Here is a 16,147-nt window from a genome sequence, read left to right as displayed (position 1 = left end):
CTTATGAAATCTTCAAAGGTCCAGTCAGAGGCTTGAATGTGTGCCATTAAAGACTGCGAGAAAGTACCCTTTTTAAATATCTCGTTTCTAGCTGTGTATGGACTGCAGTTCTAAATGGCGAAACCTTGGGTCAGAGAGATTGGATCAGAATTATGATATGGTTTGGTTTCCCTCGAAATCTTTTAGCTCACTAATATCCGCAGAATGTGTTCTGAATTCTGTAAAGTATCTATATAAAAAAAGATTCTTCTTCTCTACTACGATAAATAATTCTTACGATCAGATCTGCAATCGCTTAGCTAATAAGTTACACTTTACATTCTTCTATAATACAATAGTGGAGAAATGAAAAATATTAGATAAACTCACTCTTTTCTTCTGTAGATCTGACTTATAAAATCGTCCAAAGAATAGTACGATGTCTTCTCGATTAAAATAAAAATGGATAAAGAAATAAACTACATTGCACAAATAGTCATAATTATTTCAAATTATCGAATGTACTATTTTTAGAATAATATTCTTGGAAAGGTTGGATGTTTTGTAGTTATTTATTATCACGTTTTATTTTTTTGTTATTTATTGTCACGTTTTATTTTTTTGTTATTTATTATCACGTTTTATCGTATGTCGCTTAGAAACTGTAATTAGAAATACGTTGCTAATGACATTAGACTTAAAACTGAAACTCAGCTACTCTTTTGCTCTCAAACAACATTTCTAGTTTCGAAAAGGAGGGTCTTTTTCAATCCAAAAAAAGAAGAAGAAGCATATAACTATGCTAAAAATATATGGAAATATTTTTTGTCTACGTGCCTCCCTCAAAAATAATTCCTAATGAATAAATTTATTGGGCTGGATTATTCAACAGCCAATTTGCATGTGAAATATCTTAATACTCTCATATTGATGACACATTATCATTAAATGAACGGTCCATTTTTCTTTCAAGATCGTATCCCGTTATGCGAGGTGTATGGTGAAAACGGGGATAATAGATTCTACTCCTCACATTAGAGATGTAGTCAAGTTCGTCTGTAGAGGAATCTGGAAGGATTGTAGCTGCGGACATTTTCCTAAGGTAAGAGTAGTACATATGATAATGAGATTAATGTAAGCTTTATATCATCATTATATCCAGTTTAGAAATAAATTATTCTTCTGTGCTTTAAGTTATATTGTTCAGGAATTTTGTCACCCATATGTTTAGGTAAGATTTGTTATGCTTTACGCTAACTTCGAAATGGAAACAAAATGTACTAGCTCTGACGCTTTTAACTAACACGTAACTGGCATTGTCAATAAATTAGTCGAGTTTTTTGCATAATGTCAAAGCAACTGAAGATATACGAAGTGTTTTACATTTTTTAATTATTTTTATATTTGCGAATTGCATATGTTCTCTGGTTACGTTGATGAAACACTTAAATTTCGCGTAAATTCCTAGACATACAGTAATTTGTTTATGCGTGCAGACTTACTAATTCATCGTTAGTATTTTTAAAAGCTTCTAATAAAATTTCACATCGATCTAGAAATTTTCAAAACTAAGGATATTATTCCTACCAAATGTAATTGCAAATCATCTGATACTTTAATGAGAGAACCTCAACATTGTTCAGATCATTTCATTTAAACAGTCGTGTAAAGATATAAAAAATATGAATCCACTGAAGGTATTTTCTGATGATATTATCCAATGCAGATTTATATATCGTAATACGATATTTTTATCATTTGGGTTGTGTCTTTATGACCAAGGAAATTTCCTGTTAATCTGTGTCTCCAATCAGAAGGGTGTGTGTGTGTGTGTGTGTGTGTGTGTTAAAATAATGTTATATTATTCGTGTGTTACTTTGAAATGTTTCATCGCTTTTTCTAGATGTGGCCCATTGTTACCTGACAGACGGCGACAAAATTATGCTGTCCCCCACTGACGTTTGTTCTGTGGAAGATGAAGTGGAACCATCTCTCTCTCTCTCTCTCTCTCTCTTGTAACATGGAGGGTCAACCCTTTAATTTATTAGTATTTACTGGTAATTCGTGTGATTCATAAAGAAAAGAAAAACTTTCTCAGTTTTTTAAATCCCACTCTAGAGTTTGTTATATTTATTGCATCATTCTTATTATATGAATATTTAATTCGGATGTTTAACAAAGCTTTGTTTGGATTCTCTGATAAATGAAGATACTTAGACCATCAGTGTAGGAGCTAGTGTACGTACTGCATAATCATCATTTTTATTATAAAAGAATGGGAATTTTTATTTTGTTGTAAGGTAGGGAGATTGAATACGCAGTGCACACCCTATACACTTTCAGAATATATTCTGTAAGAGGTTTAAAATTTTGGAAAGCTGGCTAAAATGATCTCTCCAAACGCAGTTCCATATTCTATGCTGTAGAAAGAAGCGAAATATCATACATAATTCTGCTAAACAAACATATTAAGCATTACTGCAAAATCTAAACAAACGAATGGATGAAGCATAAATGCTTTTCATATTTCCCTTTGTCTGAGTGGGAAGTTCTTTGAGCGTAGAGTTATTGAGCTTTAAACTTGCCCTGGAAGGGCAATGAGATTAGTTATGTTCAGCTGAGCATAGAATTGACTTGGGTCTTTTGTATTTGTAGAATTTTGCTTCATTGTAATCTGAAGCTTGCTTGATTAGCGGGTTTGAATGATTGCTTGTCTTGGTGAATAGATTTTCTGCTATATCATGAAGGAGGGATGTGATGCAGGGAGTGTTGACTTCTCGGTGAATCTGGGAGTTTCTAATGAACCATGGGGCGTCCAGAATCATTCTCAGGCATTTATTATGTATCTTCTGCAGCTTTTCAATATTTGTATTAGAAGTATGGCTCCATGCAGGAGATGCGCAAGTGATGACCGGGCGTATTACCATCCTGTTTGTTCCTAGTATCCAGTTTGCTTCTTCTGTTGATTATGGTTGTGCGATTACTTTGGATGTCTTCGAGTTTATGTGTTTTATCTGACTAGTGAATTGGAGTTTTCTGTTAATCATCACGCCGAGATATTTCACCTCTGTCTGCCATGGAATCTTGACTCTTAGCAGGTGTATGTCCTCCTTATTCTGGACCTTCTTTCCAAAAAGAAGAGTTCAGACATTGGCTGAACTCTTCTTAGGGTTTGCTTGGATCCTCCAACCATTTCTCCAGTGTGTGAATACTGGTTTTGAGTCTTGTGACAGCCAATTTGGGGCTGAGAGATCTTGCTAATAAAGAGGTATCAACCACATATAATGCAGTGATTGTGGAGCTTAGGGTTTGAGGGATATCAGCTATCTAAATAGAAAACAGCAGGGAGGCCAGAAGTGAGCCCTGCGGCACACCTACCAGGATCTTGCGACTGGTTGATACAGTTTCATTTATTTTGACACGCATATATCTGTCTTTGAGGTATGCGTCAATTATTTTTACTAGATTAATTGGTACATCGAATTTGATGAGTTTGTAGAGAAGACCCTGATGCCACACCTTATCAAAAGCCTTCGCATCATCTATAAAGACCGCAGCTGTGTGGAGGTGCCAGTTGAAACTAATCAGTAATGATCTGCGTTCTACGCTCAGCGTAAACAAACGAAAACCTTGCAGTGCCCAATTCCATGACTGTATCGTCTTATTTGATGGGCGCACAGATTTTACATAATGATAATGTGTAACGACAAATCTAATATTTTATTGATAAAAACTGAATATTGATTCAAGTCTCGAAACCCGTTTTGTTCAGAAGTTTCATAGAATTTTTTTTTCATTTAGTGTGAGCAATTTCATGATCTAGATTTATCTAAAATTTAAGCTCACCTTTTGGAGTTTTTAGTTTCCTAATAGAGACTGAGATGTTGTTATTCATTTAACATTAGAAACAACAGTTTAGTTTTTTTGTTTTGAAATTATAACTTTCGAAAAAAACTGCAATAATGTGAATAGTTTAAGAAATATAATAATCCAAACATGAGGCAGGTGCTTATTAAGAGTATTCTTGGAATAGGAGATTAAAATCTGTGCTTTTCTGTGAAGAATATATTACTGTATTTTGTTGTTCATTTCGATTAATCATATGGCAGCAGTCAATTCAGTGTATAATTTCTGATCATTGTGTTGTGGAATGTAGAGTTGTTATTGAAGAAATTGTAAGGGCGAGTATATATAATTTGTTTCAGGCTGGAGATTCTGGTAATATAAGTAAAGTTATTTAGAACATCAATGTAGAAACTAGTGTTCCCGCTGCAGAAGTGAAACGTACAAGGAATGCTTCACTATTTCCCTCACATCATTATACCAGATCGTTATATTCCTTGCCTCCTTTGCTTCAGGCTACATGACTTACACAAAGCATTGAGTAATAATTATGCGGACATCACCCATGCTATTAAACATGTCTCACACTAGAAGAATATGGGACCGGCTTTATCTTTCCTCGGAAACGATCTCGATTGCTCCATGGGAAGTTTTGTTTATTTGACATGTGAATCCATTATAAATATTTGCATCTGTCGGTAAAGGCCTGTGGTGGTAAAAGCTGCTATGCTAAATTCATGTCACTGCTACCTTAAGCATTGTGTAAGCACTTATGAGACTAATATCTCAAAACACTGATTCTCTAAAACCGTATACAAGTCGAGGTTATCGGTAGTGTCAAGTAGCGTTCTACCTGAAGTCACTCATAATTTCTGACTGAATGATAGGCGCTGACTGATTGCCAGTCGCCTCTTGTCATGCATTTATCCAGGTGATAACCACGGACTTCGCAATTCTTACTCGCTGTCATCTCTTTATTAGAGACATCCAAAGAAACTTGTCATGTTCTTACTTATCAGTACTTAAAACTTCAGCTCTACACAAATATAAAATTTATTGTAAGAAGTAAGCACGTAAGCATCCATAGTTTCTAGTAAAGCCAGCACTTTATCAAGGCCTCGCAAAGAGGCAAAATGTTATCCTTATCTTTAGATGTGAAGATTCGTTGAAGCATTGCAATTATCTTCTCAGTTATATTTGCAATCTGTCCTGAATGGCCCCTGAACATCAACTTTCTATCTACTAATACTCCAAGATCTCCAGCCTAATCACACTCTTCTAGCATAATTCCACCGATATAATACGGCATTGGATATCTAATCAAGCCGAAGTGAATGATTTTACATTTACTGACATTGAACTGAAATCCATTTTCCCAGGCTTACAAATCCAACCTATTCAAATCATTCTGCAATTACTGCATATCAGCAATACTTGCAGAATGATTTTGCAAGTCTTTCCATGATTTCGCATCATCAGTAAATAACTGTATGTCGCTTGTCGCTTGTCAAATCCTTCGCAATGTCATTTATGTACAGATGTAATAACATTGAACTAAGCTGATCCCTGTGGTACACCACTTGCTACCTGAAATCTTGCAGACTCACATCCCCCATAGACACTTTTTGATATCTGTCAGTCAGCCATCCTTTTATCCATGCTAATATCCTATAACCCCAAACCTATGTTCTCCAATTTATGAACACCCTACGATGTACTCCGTCAAAAGCCTTAGCAAAATCCAAAAGTATCATGGTGTATCTATTCCTTTTGTCTAGTTCAATGGCAAGATTGTTACAGAATGTGAGCAAGTTGCTAAAACACACCTTCCCTTAGTAAACTCATCTTACTCATTGCAAAGTAGAGATTCACTGTCAACCCATTTCTGAATGCGAGCGCTAACTAATTTTTCCAAAAGCTTCACACCACTCCTGAGATACTGACTGGTCCATAGTTGGATACATCGGTCTTTCCATCACACTTGTGCAAGGGAATTACGTACATTCCTTCCATTCCTGCAGAATATTCCCTGTTCTGACACTCATATTAAGCCTGGTCAAAGGAATAACCAGTTCAGCTGAACACTCTTTTATCCAAGTGGTAACTGTGGACTTCGTAATTCTTACTCGCTGATATCTCTTTATTAGAGACATCCAAAGAAACATGTTATGTTCGCACTTATCAGCAACTAAAATTTCAGCTTTACACAAATATAAAATTTATTCTAAGGTATAAGCACGTAAGCATCCATACTTTATAGTAAAGCCAGGCCAGTAGAATGTTGCGTACACCAGGTTGATACCTTTTATCAAAAATGAGCGCTTATTAGTACAACAACCTCTTCTACATCTGTAATCCTCATATGTATCCACGGTGGTGTTCTTATTTTTCTATTTTTAGAAACACCTTTAACACACACTTCATACACATAATTTAACACATAGGTTAGCACATCCCAACTGAATCAATTGAATGCCTTCTTCAGAGTTTGCCACTGAGAAATCAAAGTTTGGATTTTGTTTTCAAAGTGTGCTGAAAATTTTCTTCAATAATGTTTGCATGGTTGAGACTACAATTTACTTGTAAAAATTGTTTAACATTAATTATTTTTAAAAACTTTCTTAGATATTGTTCTTTTCAGTGTGATATTCATTATAATCCAGCTTAGTACTAAGTAATGGTTACGTCTAATTTCGAACTTCTGTACACTCTTGTATCCTGTACCAGCTTTATGATATCTCTATCAACGATGACGTAGTTAATGAGGATTGTTTTCTTTCTTGTGTCTTCTCTTCATGTGAAGAACCTTTGCACATCTTTATGCAGAAACATGTTGTTAGTGATGACAAGTCGTGTCCTGAGTAGCAAATACCTATGTTTATTATTAGCTTTGCCCTATTCTTCACATTTCCCCAAAATGTTCCTATATGCCTGGCGAGATTTATTTCCTACTCTGCTGTTCAGGTCTCCAACAAGGAGCACTTTTTACACTTTCTTTTTGTAGCTGCCTGTTCGGATTACTCAAAAAACTCCTTCACTTTTTTCTTACAAGACCCTTCTATGGGAACATAGGCACAAATAAGTTTCACTATCAATTTCCCTATTTTGAAGTTTGTCCACATAACCTTACTTGAAATTGCTTTCCAATCAAAAATTTATCTTCATGGTCAGTGTCGAATGATAGCATAATTCCTTTCTTTCCTTGATCATTATTGCCTGAAAATAGCATCCTATTTTTATTATTTAGGAAACGGCTCTAGAATGCAAAGAAACTTTATAAGAAATTTCTATATAAAAGTGAGTAAGTCGATATCTTACCGAGATTGCAGAGTTTTGGTTGGAAAACGGATTTTCAACCTCACAAACCAACCAAAGTAGCCAGAATCCTCCCCCCCTCCCCCACACAAAATTCTGCAGACTTAGATAGTACACTAACACTGGCCTCATAACTTCAGTTGTTTCGGACGTAAATCAAAACAGCCGCAAAGGAACTTAGAGTTTAAAAAAATTCTTTAGTTAAACTACTCTTACTCATAAATAATAATTACGATTAAATACCAACTGATATAACTTCCAGTTATTTTATATTTAAAAGTATTTAAAGGTAGAATGCGTGCGCTTAAAAGTATAATGATCATGAAGATATCAGCTAAAATCTTTAATATTTTAGGAGCAGAAGAAAGTTCTGGATTGTTTTCTAAATAATACTTCAAATTCAGGGTTTTCTAGAATCGGCGTAGAAGCAAGCAAGGTAAGATATTTTTGAAAGTGATAAATATATTTTAATCCCTAAATGATTAAAATAAATGTGTTTAACTTATTTTGAAGTTTATGCAGAGTTAACGAAGTGGGTTGAAGTTATTTTCTGACATCAGATGTATATTAGAGACCTATTCTAGGAATAGGTCTCTAATATACATCTGAGATATATATTCTCTAATATACATCGATATATATTCTAGGAATAATTATATTATTCCTAAATATGTATGTCAATTTTCCCAAAATGAAGGGAAATGCTTAAACAACAATACAGATGTATCACTTACATCATACAGATTCTCCATGCATATCATAATATCCTAATAATATTGGTTCATAATGTGGAAAACAGCGAAACAAGCACAAATCATTGAATAATCCTCCAGTTACAGATCAGCCATCGAAATCCTCAAATACCAAACTGTTTGTACTGTATAATATCAGGTAAGAAAAAGCATGTATCGGACACTTCCCATACCTGTATAACCAGGGCAAACTTCTTTGATCGTAGTTCGAAATTATTAGGCAATAACTGCCAGCAGAATAGCAGAAGAGATTGCTAGGCATATTCGCCTGACATATTCGTCAGGCGCATTATCAGGAGATGAATTAATGTACGTGCTTCTAATCTTTGAAGATTTAATCCTAAGATACATTTTTTATCCTCAAGGTTTAATAAACTTGAAAACCTAGAGATCTGGTGAAATTTTACCAACTTCAATTATATCGAATCGATTTGAATGTAACTGAAAAAAAAATACACACACAATGAAATATCCAATTATCATCATCGTTATACCTTTTCCACAGCGTGCCATGCGCCTCAGCGAAATCTAAAGGAATAGGATCGCCAGCTCAATTTCTAAAATTGACTACTCGTGTTATTTGCATGTGCACTATTTATATTAGTTTAATTGGCATTTTATAATAGATCTTGAAATTTTTATAAGAAATGCTTATCATATCCAAACCCAACATCCTCTTAACGTCTCTCAATGGTAGGTGATTCCGGAGATGATATCAAGTTTCTATGAATATTAAACATATAAAAGTATTTCTTTTTGCTAATCTAGCATTATGTAACGATAAGCATTGCACAACAATAATGCCACTTGCAGCTTACTAAATCATTCTGATGTCTGTTTTCAAAGTTTAATACAATCCATTCCACTTCATTTTTTATAGTTGAGAGATTATTACGCTCTCATCTTTTCCTAATCAGTCAGGATAAACAATTTGTTATGTTTCCGTAACTATGTTTATAGCAACACAACTAATATGACAGAGTGATGAATTCTACTGAATAATATGTATTTCTTTTATTTGCATGTATTATCCTGTTTGTCTCCTAACGAGATAAAAACTAAAGTTTTTGTTAGGAGCTCGGGATTATGTTACGAAAGTTATTATCCTAACGAGATAAAAACTAAAGTTTTTGTTAGGAGCTCGGGATTATGTTACGAAAGGAAAATCAGCCATTCTGAGACTATAAGTAATTCAGCTTTGCTCAAAAAGCCTTATAAATCTTCTTTATCACATAGACCACTTTCAAACCTAAGTTTTTCAAACCAAAATTATTATTATTATTATTATTATTATTATTATTATTATTATTATTATTATTATTATTATTATTATTATTATTGATAAAACCAGTGTTAGTGTTGAAGAAATAAATGTTGTAATTTCTTGTTGGATAAATTCTTATTAATACTAAGAAAAGTTTATTTGCCGTCAATTTTCTTTAATTGTGAAAATCATAAATTTAATGATCGGCTGTGGAGTCAAACATTTATTATATAATTCTTCCAGAATTATTCAGATTTTCTTAACAATATAATTCACTATAATCTTTAAGGCATATTTTAGATATATTTTTCTACATCATTTCGAAGTTTAGATAATTTCTTGGGAAACTTTGTTATACTACTATGAAAATTTCTTTCAAGGAAAGATGAAAACACATAGGACTTCAATACGTAGATATTAATCTAAGTATTAACCAGGATAAAGATTAGATAATCCTTTTCTAACCCAAACATTGTATTTTTCAAAACATTTCCTAACATCCATAGGAAACCTTCTGGCTTCTGGTCATACAACCATAAACTGCACACCACGTTTTGACTTTCATAAATATTCAACTCAGAATTGTAACGTGAAATCTAAGGTGTAACTTATATGTTGAAAAGTGAGCATATTATTCGTTTGAACAGTCAGTAGTGTAAGCTGGATTCTTCTTTCTATCTTTTTTTTTTCACTCTACTGAAGAAATTAGGACGACTGCTGCATTATAATGACAACCAAAAATAATTTCCGAAGCAATTTCAAAAGAAAAAAAATAACATTTATGACAACGATATTCAGTGTTTAACTGATAATTTGATAGATGGTTATTATCAGTTTAAATTCAATAGTATTACTATAATGATTTGATCATTACAGTAAAAATAGTTATTGATTCTATTATAATTTATCTTTCCTTTTTTGTATTCATAGATTTGTGGGATTGACATCAGTCCGAACGAATGCGCTTACTTTAATACTTAATGTTCAGGAAAATGATTCTATGCGGGTAAGTTAACTGCATTTGTGACTCATAATTAATGAATACTTCTTAATATTTAAAGCAACGGTTAGGTTTAAGAAAAAGTATTTAATCATTTCTGAAAAAATTCACAATAAAAATCTTTCATGGAGCAATTCGAGCTCATCCAGTGCTGGCTTTTGCAATTACCCATGGCCAGAATAAGATTCGAACCCACACCCTGTTGTTTGGACAGCTCGCTTGCTAGCTACTCGGCTAGCTAGGCCACTATTTGGATTCGGATGTCCAAATTGAAGCGTGTAACAGCCAAGAGCAGAAAAAAAAAATCTAATATTTGAGTTTTTCGTTATTTTACTTCTTATAGATTTGCAATTTTCTAAATCAGAGTTTCTGTATATTCCAAAGTTATTGAAGGCCTGTGCAAAGATTAGCTTTCGGCAGATAAGTATATAAACTAACACATTTAATATTTCTTTAAGCTATGGCAGCATTGGTTTATCTTTTGTGTTGTTAAATAATTTAAAGAAAGCTCATTAAGCTTTAATAGATCAACTTTATGTCATAGTGTTATTTTAAATTATACAGTCATTTGAGGATATATTTTCCAGTTCGTATTTTTTTTTTTAAATTTTGATTACTAGAGAATTTAAACTTTTGTTTTTAAGATTAAAGAGAAAAAAAAGACATCCCTTTACGAACGGATAACATTTTTCTTCCTATAGGACAGACTTGGAGAGAAACACAGTATCTAGAGTACACTGGCAAAACTTTAAGAGGATAAAATTATTTTAGTGAATAACTGTTATAACACTTTTCTGAAATTTAATAAACGTTTATGTTTGTGCAAAAGATGTCTTGTTTTTTTATTGGTGAAAGAAAAACGAGTGTATATGCTCAAGAGAAACGTCATGTTTCTCTTTGAATAAGTAATCTTTTGCTTTTCAATGAAGTTATTTCAGTTCACTGCAACCGGACTATTACTTTATAATGATTATGAATTATTGTTTAGAGACAATGAGTTAAAAACTCTTAATTAACTCTTAAATGAGTTAATTAGGAGGATATCTCTTAAACTACGATGGACCTTTTGAAATAGTTAAAGTAACAGGATTTATATTAAAGTAAGTTGTGTCCTTATTTCCTGACAAATTTAGAATATTTTGCATTACCAATTCCTTATGAACAATAATATTAGTTACCTCCGTCGATTCTTTCGTTTCACTTCTTAGGTTACAAAGAGATTTTATATCAGATTCTCCCCTTCGAAGATTGCCATATTTGGTTTTATATTCTAATGCTCCATTTCATCAATTTCAATTAATAATTTTAATTATTACTCTTTATAAATTTCACTTTTAACCTTTCTTTCGCACACACACACGCACGCACGCACGCACACACACACTTTATATATGACTTTTCTATCTTTTAGCAAACAATTTTTCCGACAGAAACTGTCAGGTTCGGCGAATCAGATCGCTCCATTTATTCTTGTCCTCCAAAAGTCCTCTCATCTGCCCTCTCTCCCTTTTCCTTGGTCTTTTTGTTAGTCTCTTTCCCTCAAATTTCATTTCATACATTCTTATTGGTATTCTTTCCAAAATCATTCGTACTGGATGTCCAAACGATTTAAAGTGAGAGTTCATAGAAATACTTTTAGCGTAAACTATTCCCGATGTCAGCATTTCTTATTTTATCTGTCCTTTTTCTTGCCATCTTTGTCCGTGAAACGTTCGTTTGCATTGCCTGCACTTAATACTCTTTTAGTCTCCATGAGTCTATTTGCATAAGTCAAAATAGGTAAAGAACAGTAAAAATGTTTTCTTAATCAAAAGCTTGCAATTCAGTGAAACTTCACTCTCCCAACGTAGACTACTTATGCTGTTAAAACGTTTGAACTAGTGAAATCTTCCTCATTATTTCCCGGTCTAAACTTCTATCACAAGAAAGTCTACTTCCCAGATATCTGAAGTTTCAGCTTTACAGATATTGTCCACTGAGACTAACGTCACTGATGTTTACATTTCCACTCAATGCTCTCCCTTTTCTTTCTATTAATATATAACCCATAATCATGTGTCATACAGTTCCATCTGTCCGGTTGCCTGTTATCCTTTTGAAGAACAAGAAACACCAAAGCCACCACCACCACCACCACCTGCAAACAGAGCAGTTTCTCCTTTTTGATCGTTAACGTTCTGTCGTTCATGAACTTACATAGCTTCATATTCCTATCTCCTTTTCTCTTGCTACATTTTACTCTGCATATACCTTACATATGACTTCACTTTATTACTATTTCTCTTTTGTGACTATCTCTTGGTGTTTGTATGAGTCTACTTTCGTTCCTTTAAGAGTTTGGGAATGATATCTATACTATAATAAGTAGCATTGCAATCTTGTTACATGCAGAATTAATAAGATATTTACACATCTATGCCAATGGTTACAATCGATCAAATAGCCTGTCGTTTGGAGATTATACTCTATCCACTCTACCAACCTAGCATTAATCATGTTAGACTAGTGGTAATATATTTATATTTTTGTATACATTTATCAAACGATGTACGAAAGGAAAAAATCAGCTATGTTGCATAAATAAAGAGATAATTGTGAAAAGAAAAGATTAATATTTTGAACATTTTAAGTAATATTTTTGGATTAGGCTTTGATTTAATACTGATCACTCGTGTCATGAAGTGCTGATTACGGTATCAGAGGCAACCAGGTAAATTTTGGTGATTCGCGGTCAACGTATAAATAAACGGTGACTCGCGGTCAACGTACAAACGTTGAACTGTGAGTTCAACGTTTGTCTTAATAGTGCCAGAATCGTCATACAAGAAAATCTAAAATGTAAATAAAATCTTACTTTTATAGGTCATTAATGATCCGAATAAACCGAAATCTATTTTTATAACTTAGAAAAGTGAGAAAGATTTGTTTTGGTTGATGTTCGTGATGGATTCTAGATTTTTTTCTATTTTCCTAATAATCTCTGCTATAGTCTTTATTAAAGTTCAGATATCAGCAACTTTTTATATATCTCCATCTCCTTGATCAAAATGATATGCTTATTATTCATAAATTGTCTGAATGTGAAATGTAAATGGCAATGATTATAATTAATATACAGGCATGCGATGACACAAGACTTTTGGTGAAACATGAATTCTTCCAGGCATAATGGAAATATATAATTATTAAATAATAAATGCTATGACTTTCCATATTCAACAGTCATATCAGCGCTTTAGTTTTCGAAGGATACATCTGAAATTCCGCTAATTCAATAAGCTAAAACAATTACACTTCTTGGAAAGAAGTCAACAGACATCCCGATGTGAAATATAATTTCACATCGTGCATATAACGGGTTATGTTTATAGACGGTATAAATTGGAGGAATGTGATGTTCCCAAGTGAATGCAACTCTTCCCTGGTGAAATGGTTGCGACAAGTGTACTGATGGAGTTTAAAAAAGGTTTTGTGATAGGATGCCATGATGCAGGCTGATCTGTTAGGAAAATTGTTGACATATTGGGCCATCCCAGGTCAATGATCAGTGATATCATACTGAAATGGAAGCGCAGAGAGTCAGCTTCAAGCGCTGCCCACACTCGACGACCGACCACACTCACCCAACCTTAATTTGGATGGTACAAAGGAAAAGATTGGCCGACACGTTGAATGAGGAGTTCTGGACATCGACTGGAACACAAATCTGCACAAAAATATTCAGAACCGAGGATCACAACATAGTAAACATTCCATTGTAGAACCGCAGTAAGCAAGTCCCATATTACCGAACCAATATGTAGCGTCGTCTTCAATTATGCAAATTGCATAGCGTGTAGAGTAGACATGAACGCTGGGAAAGTAGTGTTGTGGAGCGAGTAATCACACTTCACCCCTCTTCTGAGTAGATGGACGGGTGTGGGTGTGGCACATGACGGGTGAACGTCTATTACTAGAGTGCGTGACACCAAACTTTGAAATATCGAAGTGGAGATTTGTTTTTCCTGGTTTGGACTCGGAACGTTTTTGTGGTGCCACGAACATTGAACTCTGCGAGGTATCTGAACATTCTAGACAATACAGTGCATTCAATTTTGTGACGTTTCTACGAAACTGACCATTATATCTTTCAGATAGATAATGTACCGATAACGCTGCTGCTCTAACTGCATGATCTGCGGACATGAATGAGCCGACATTTGAATGGCCTCCACAGAGCCCTGATCTCAACACTATTCACATACGTGGGATGAATTGTGCATCGTGATAAATCAAGGGACGTCTGCCTCACAACAGCACAGAACCTCATTACATGCCTACTGGAAGAATGATCCAAAATTCCCATTGATCGGTATCGTACGCTAATGAATTTATGCCGTGTAGAATTGCTGCAGACATTGCAGCGAAGATAGGTCCTATATCTTATTAAGGTGTCTTTTACCTTTCAAACTATGTCGTCCGTTGACTTCATTCCAAGCATTGTATGAGAAAATGAAATCTATAGAGACAGGATTGTACTAACATTGATTCTGTTGTACTAACATTGAACACCATCAAACCATCCAAACCCCACTGAAAAGTGAATAGGTGATCGTATAACAATGCAAAAGTTTATATTCTGCAACTTCAATGCAGTCTAGAATGAGAATGCAGTTTAGTTAAAGGGGAGAAAGGGGGAGTGTAATGCAAAGTCTTGTTATTGATAAATGTTACTGAAATATACGGGTGAAAAGAGTATGTGAAATAACAAAGCCTTCTGGGTGATGATTATTTTCAAAGGTTAGGGATAAACATCAATCTACAATCAAACGTTTCACCTGAAGGTGATGTGGTGGGATCTTATCGAGATGGAGGGATTTTCCCTTTAAAAAAAAAAATTCATTTTTAATTACTGCAAAATAGAAAAACCGGCAAAGCGGCAAGAGGAATACACGTGATTTCCAGGAATAATACGCAGACCTCAATAGCATCAATTGTTTCGGTGTATGTAATGAGCTTGAGCTTTCAGGTAGAAAGCTCATAATAGAGTTGCTTAAGTCATAATACAGAGCATATCATGAAACCCTACTTGACAGACCTTTTGTGTAAAACTGGATCGAATGCCTTAGATATGTGATAAGAGCAATCCATTAAAACTCCAATCCCAAATTATAAAATATGTGTAGATTCTTTGAATAATAATAATATCCACTATAATTAATACCATATCGGGAAAATTATTTGGTTCTTCAATCTAAGAAATTGGCTACAAAATTATTCATTTTCATCATAATTATTTAGTATTATACAGAATTATTTAGCTTTAATTTAGGTTTTAGTTTTATGAATTTATAAAGACGCAAAATCAGTACAGTGGATTCAATATAGTAGTTGAGAGGTGGATACAGTATACTAAATTCAAATTTTATATAATGTATATGGTCAGTAGATGTTTTTGTATTACCTGGTGAATAGTTTTCTAATTAATTCACTGATAATCAATGTAGAAAATACTATTTGAGAAACACCTCTATGCTAACGAAGGAATTGATTGGGTAAGAATTATCATTGCATATATTGATCCAGGATTCTGAATAAAAACAGCAACATCGGAAGGTAAAAGCAGGATATACTGAAGGGAAAATGAACATGTTTTTGTGTACAAATTAATGTTACCACTCTGTCCTCTACAGTAAGTTAAACTACTTACTGTAGAAGACAGTAAGTAGTTTAACTTGATTTCCACACTAACATACAAATTAGACACAAAAAAAAACAGAAGAGAGAGAGATAGAAAGAGAGAGAGAGAGAGAGAGAGATTACTGCAATTAACATGGGGACCTTGATCTCTTTATGAAGTGTTTATGAAATTACTGCATCTTACGAACAGTAGCTATCGAAATAAAATCTATTAGTTAAACAGGCCTGTGATATTGTTGACGTTGCTGTATATAGAGCTACATACTCATATGTTAAATCACTGTTAATGATACCAAAAATAACGTAATTAAAGAG

The 16,147-nt window shown here is 33.8% G+C and overlaps 1 long non-coding RNA gene across 1 annotated transcript in view; it reads left to right on the top strand.

Moving 5' to 3' along the window:
• The first annotated feature begins 969 nt into the window (after nucleotides 1–969).
• LOC150110395 (uncharacterized) overlaps nucleotides 970–16,147 on the top strand; it is a 31,231-nt gene continuing 16,053 nt past the window's right edge. The window contains exons 1-3 of the long non-coding RNA XR_016548381.1: nucleotides 970–1,081; nucleotides 7,493–7,573; nucleotides 10,084–10,159. This is a non-coding gene — a long non-coding RNA (uncharacterized LOC150110395). The remainder of the gene's footprint in view (nucleotides 1,082–7,492; nucleotides 7,574–10,083; nucleotides 10,160–16,147) is intronic.

The sequence above is a fragment of the Typopeltis vanoorti genome, chromosome 1 (assembly GCF_054136105.1).
Source record: "Typopeltis vanoorti isolate ZY-2024b chromosome 1, IOZ_Tvanoo_1.0, whole genome shotgun sequence".
Taxonomy (NCBI): domain Eukaryota; kingdom Metazoa; phylum Arthropoda; class Arachnida; order Uropygi; family Thelyphonidae; genus Typopeltis; species Typopeltis vanoorti.
Note: the sequence above shows the minus strand (reverse complement) of the source record. Positions and strands in the feature narration are given on the sequence as shown.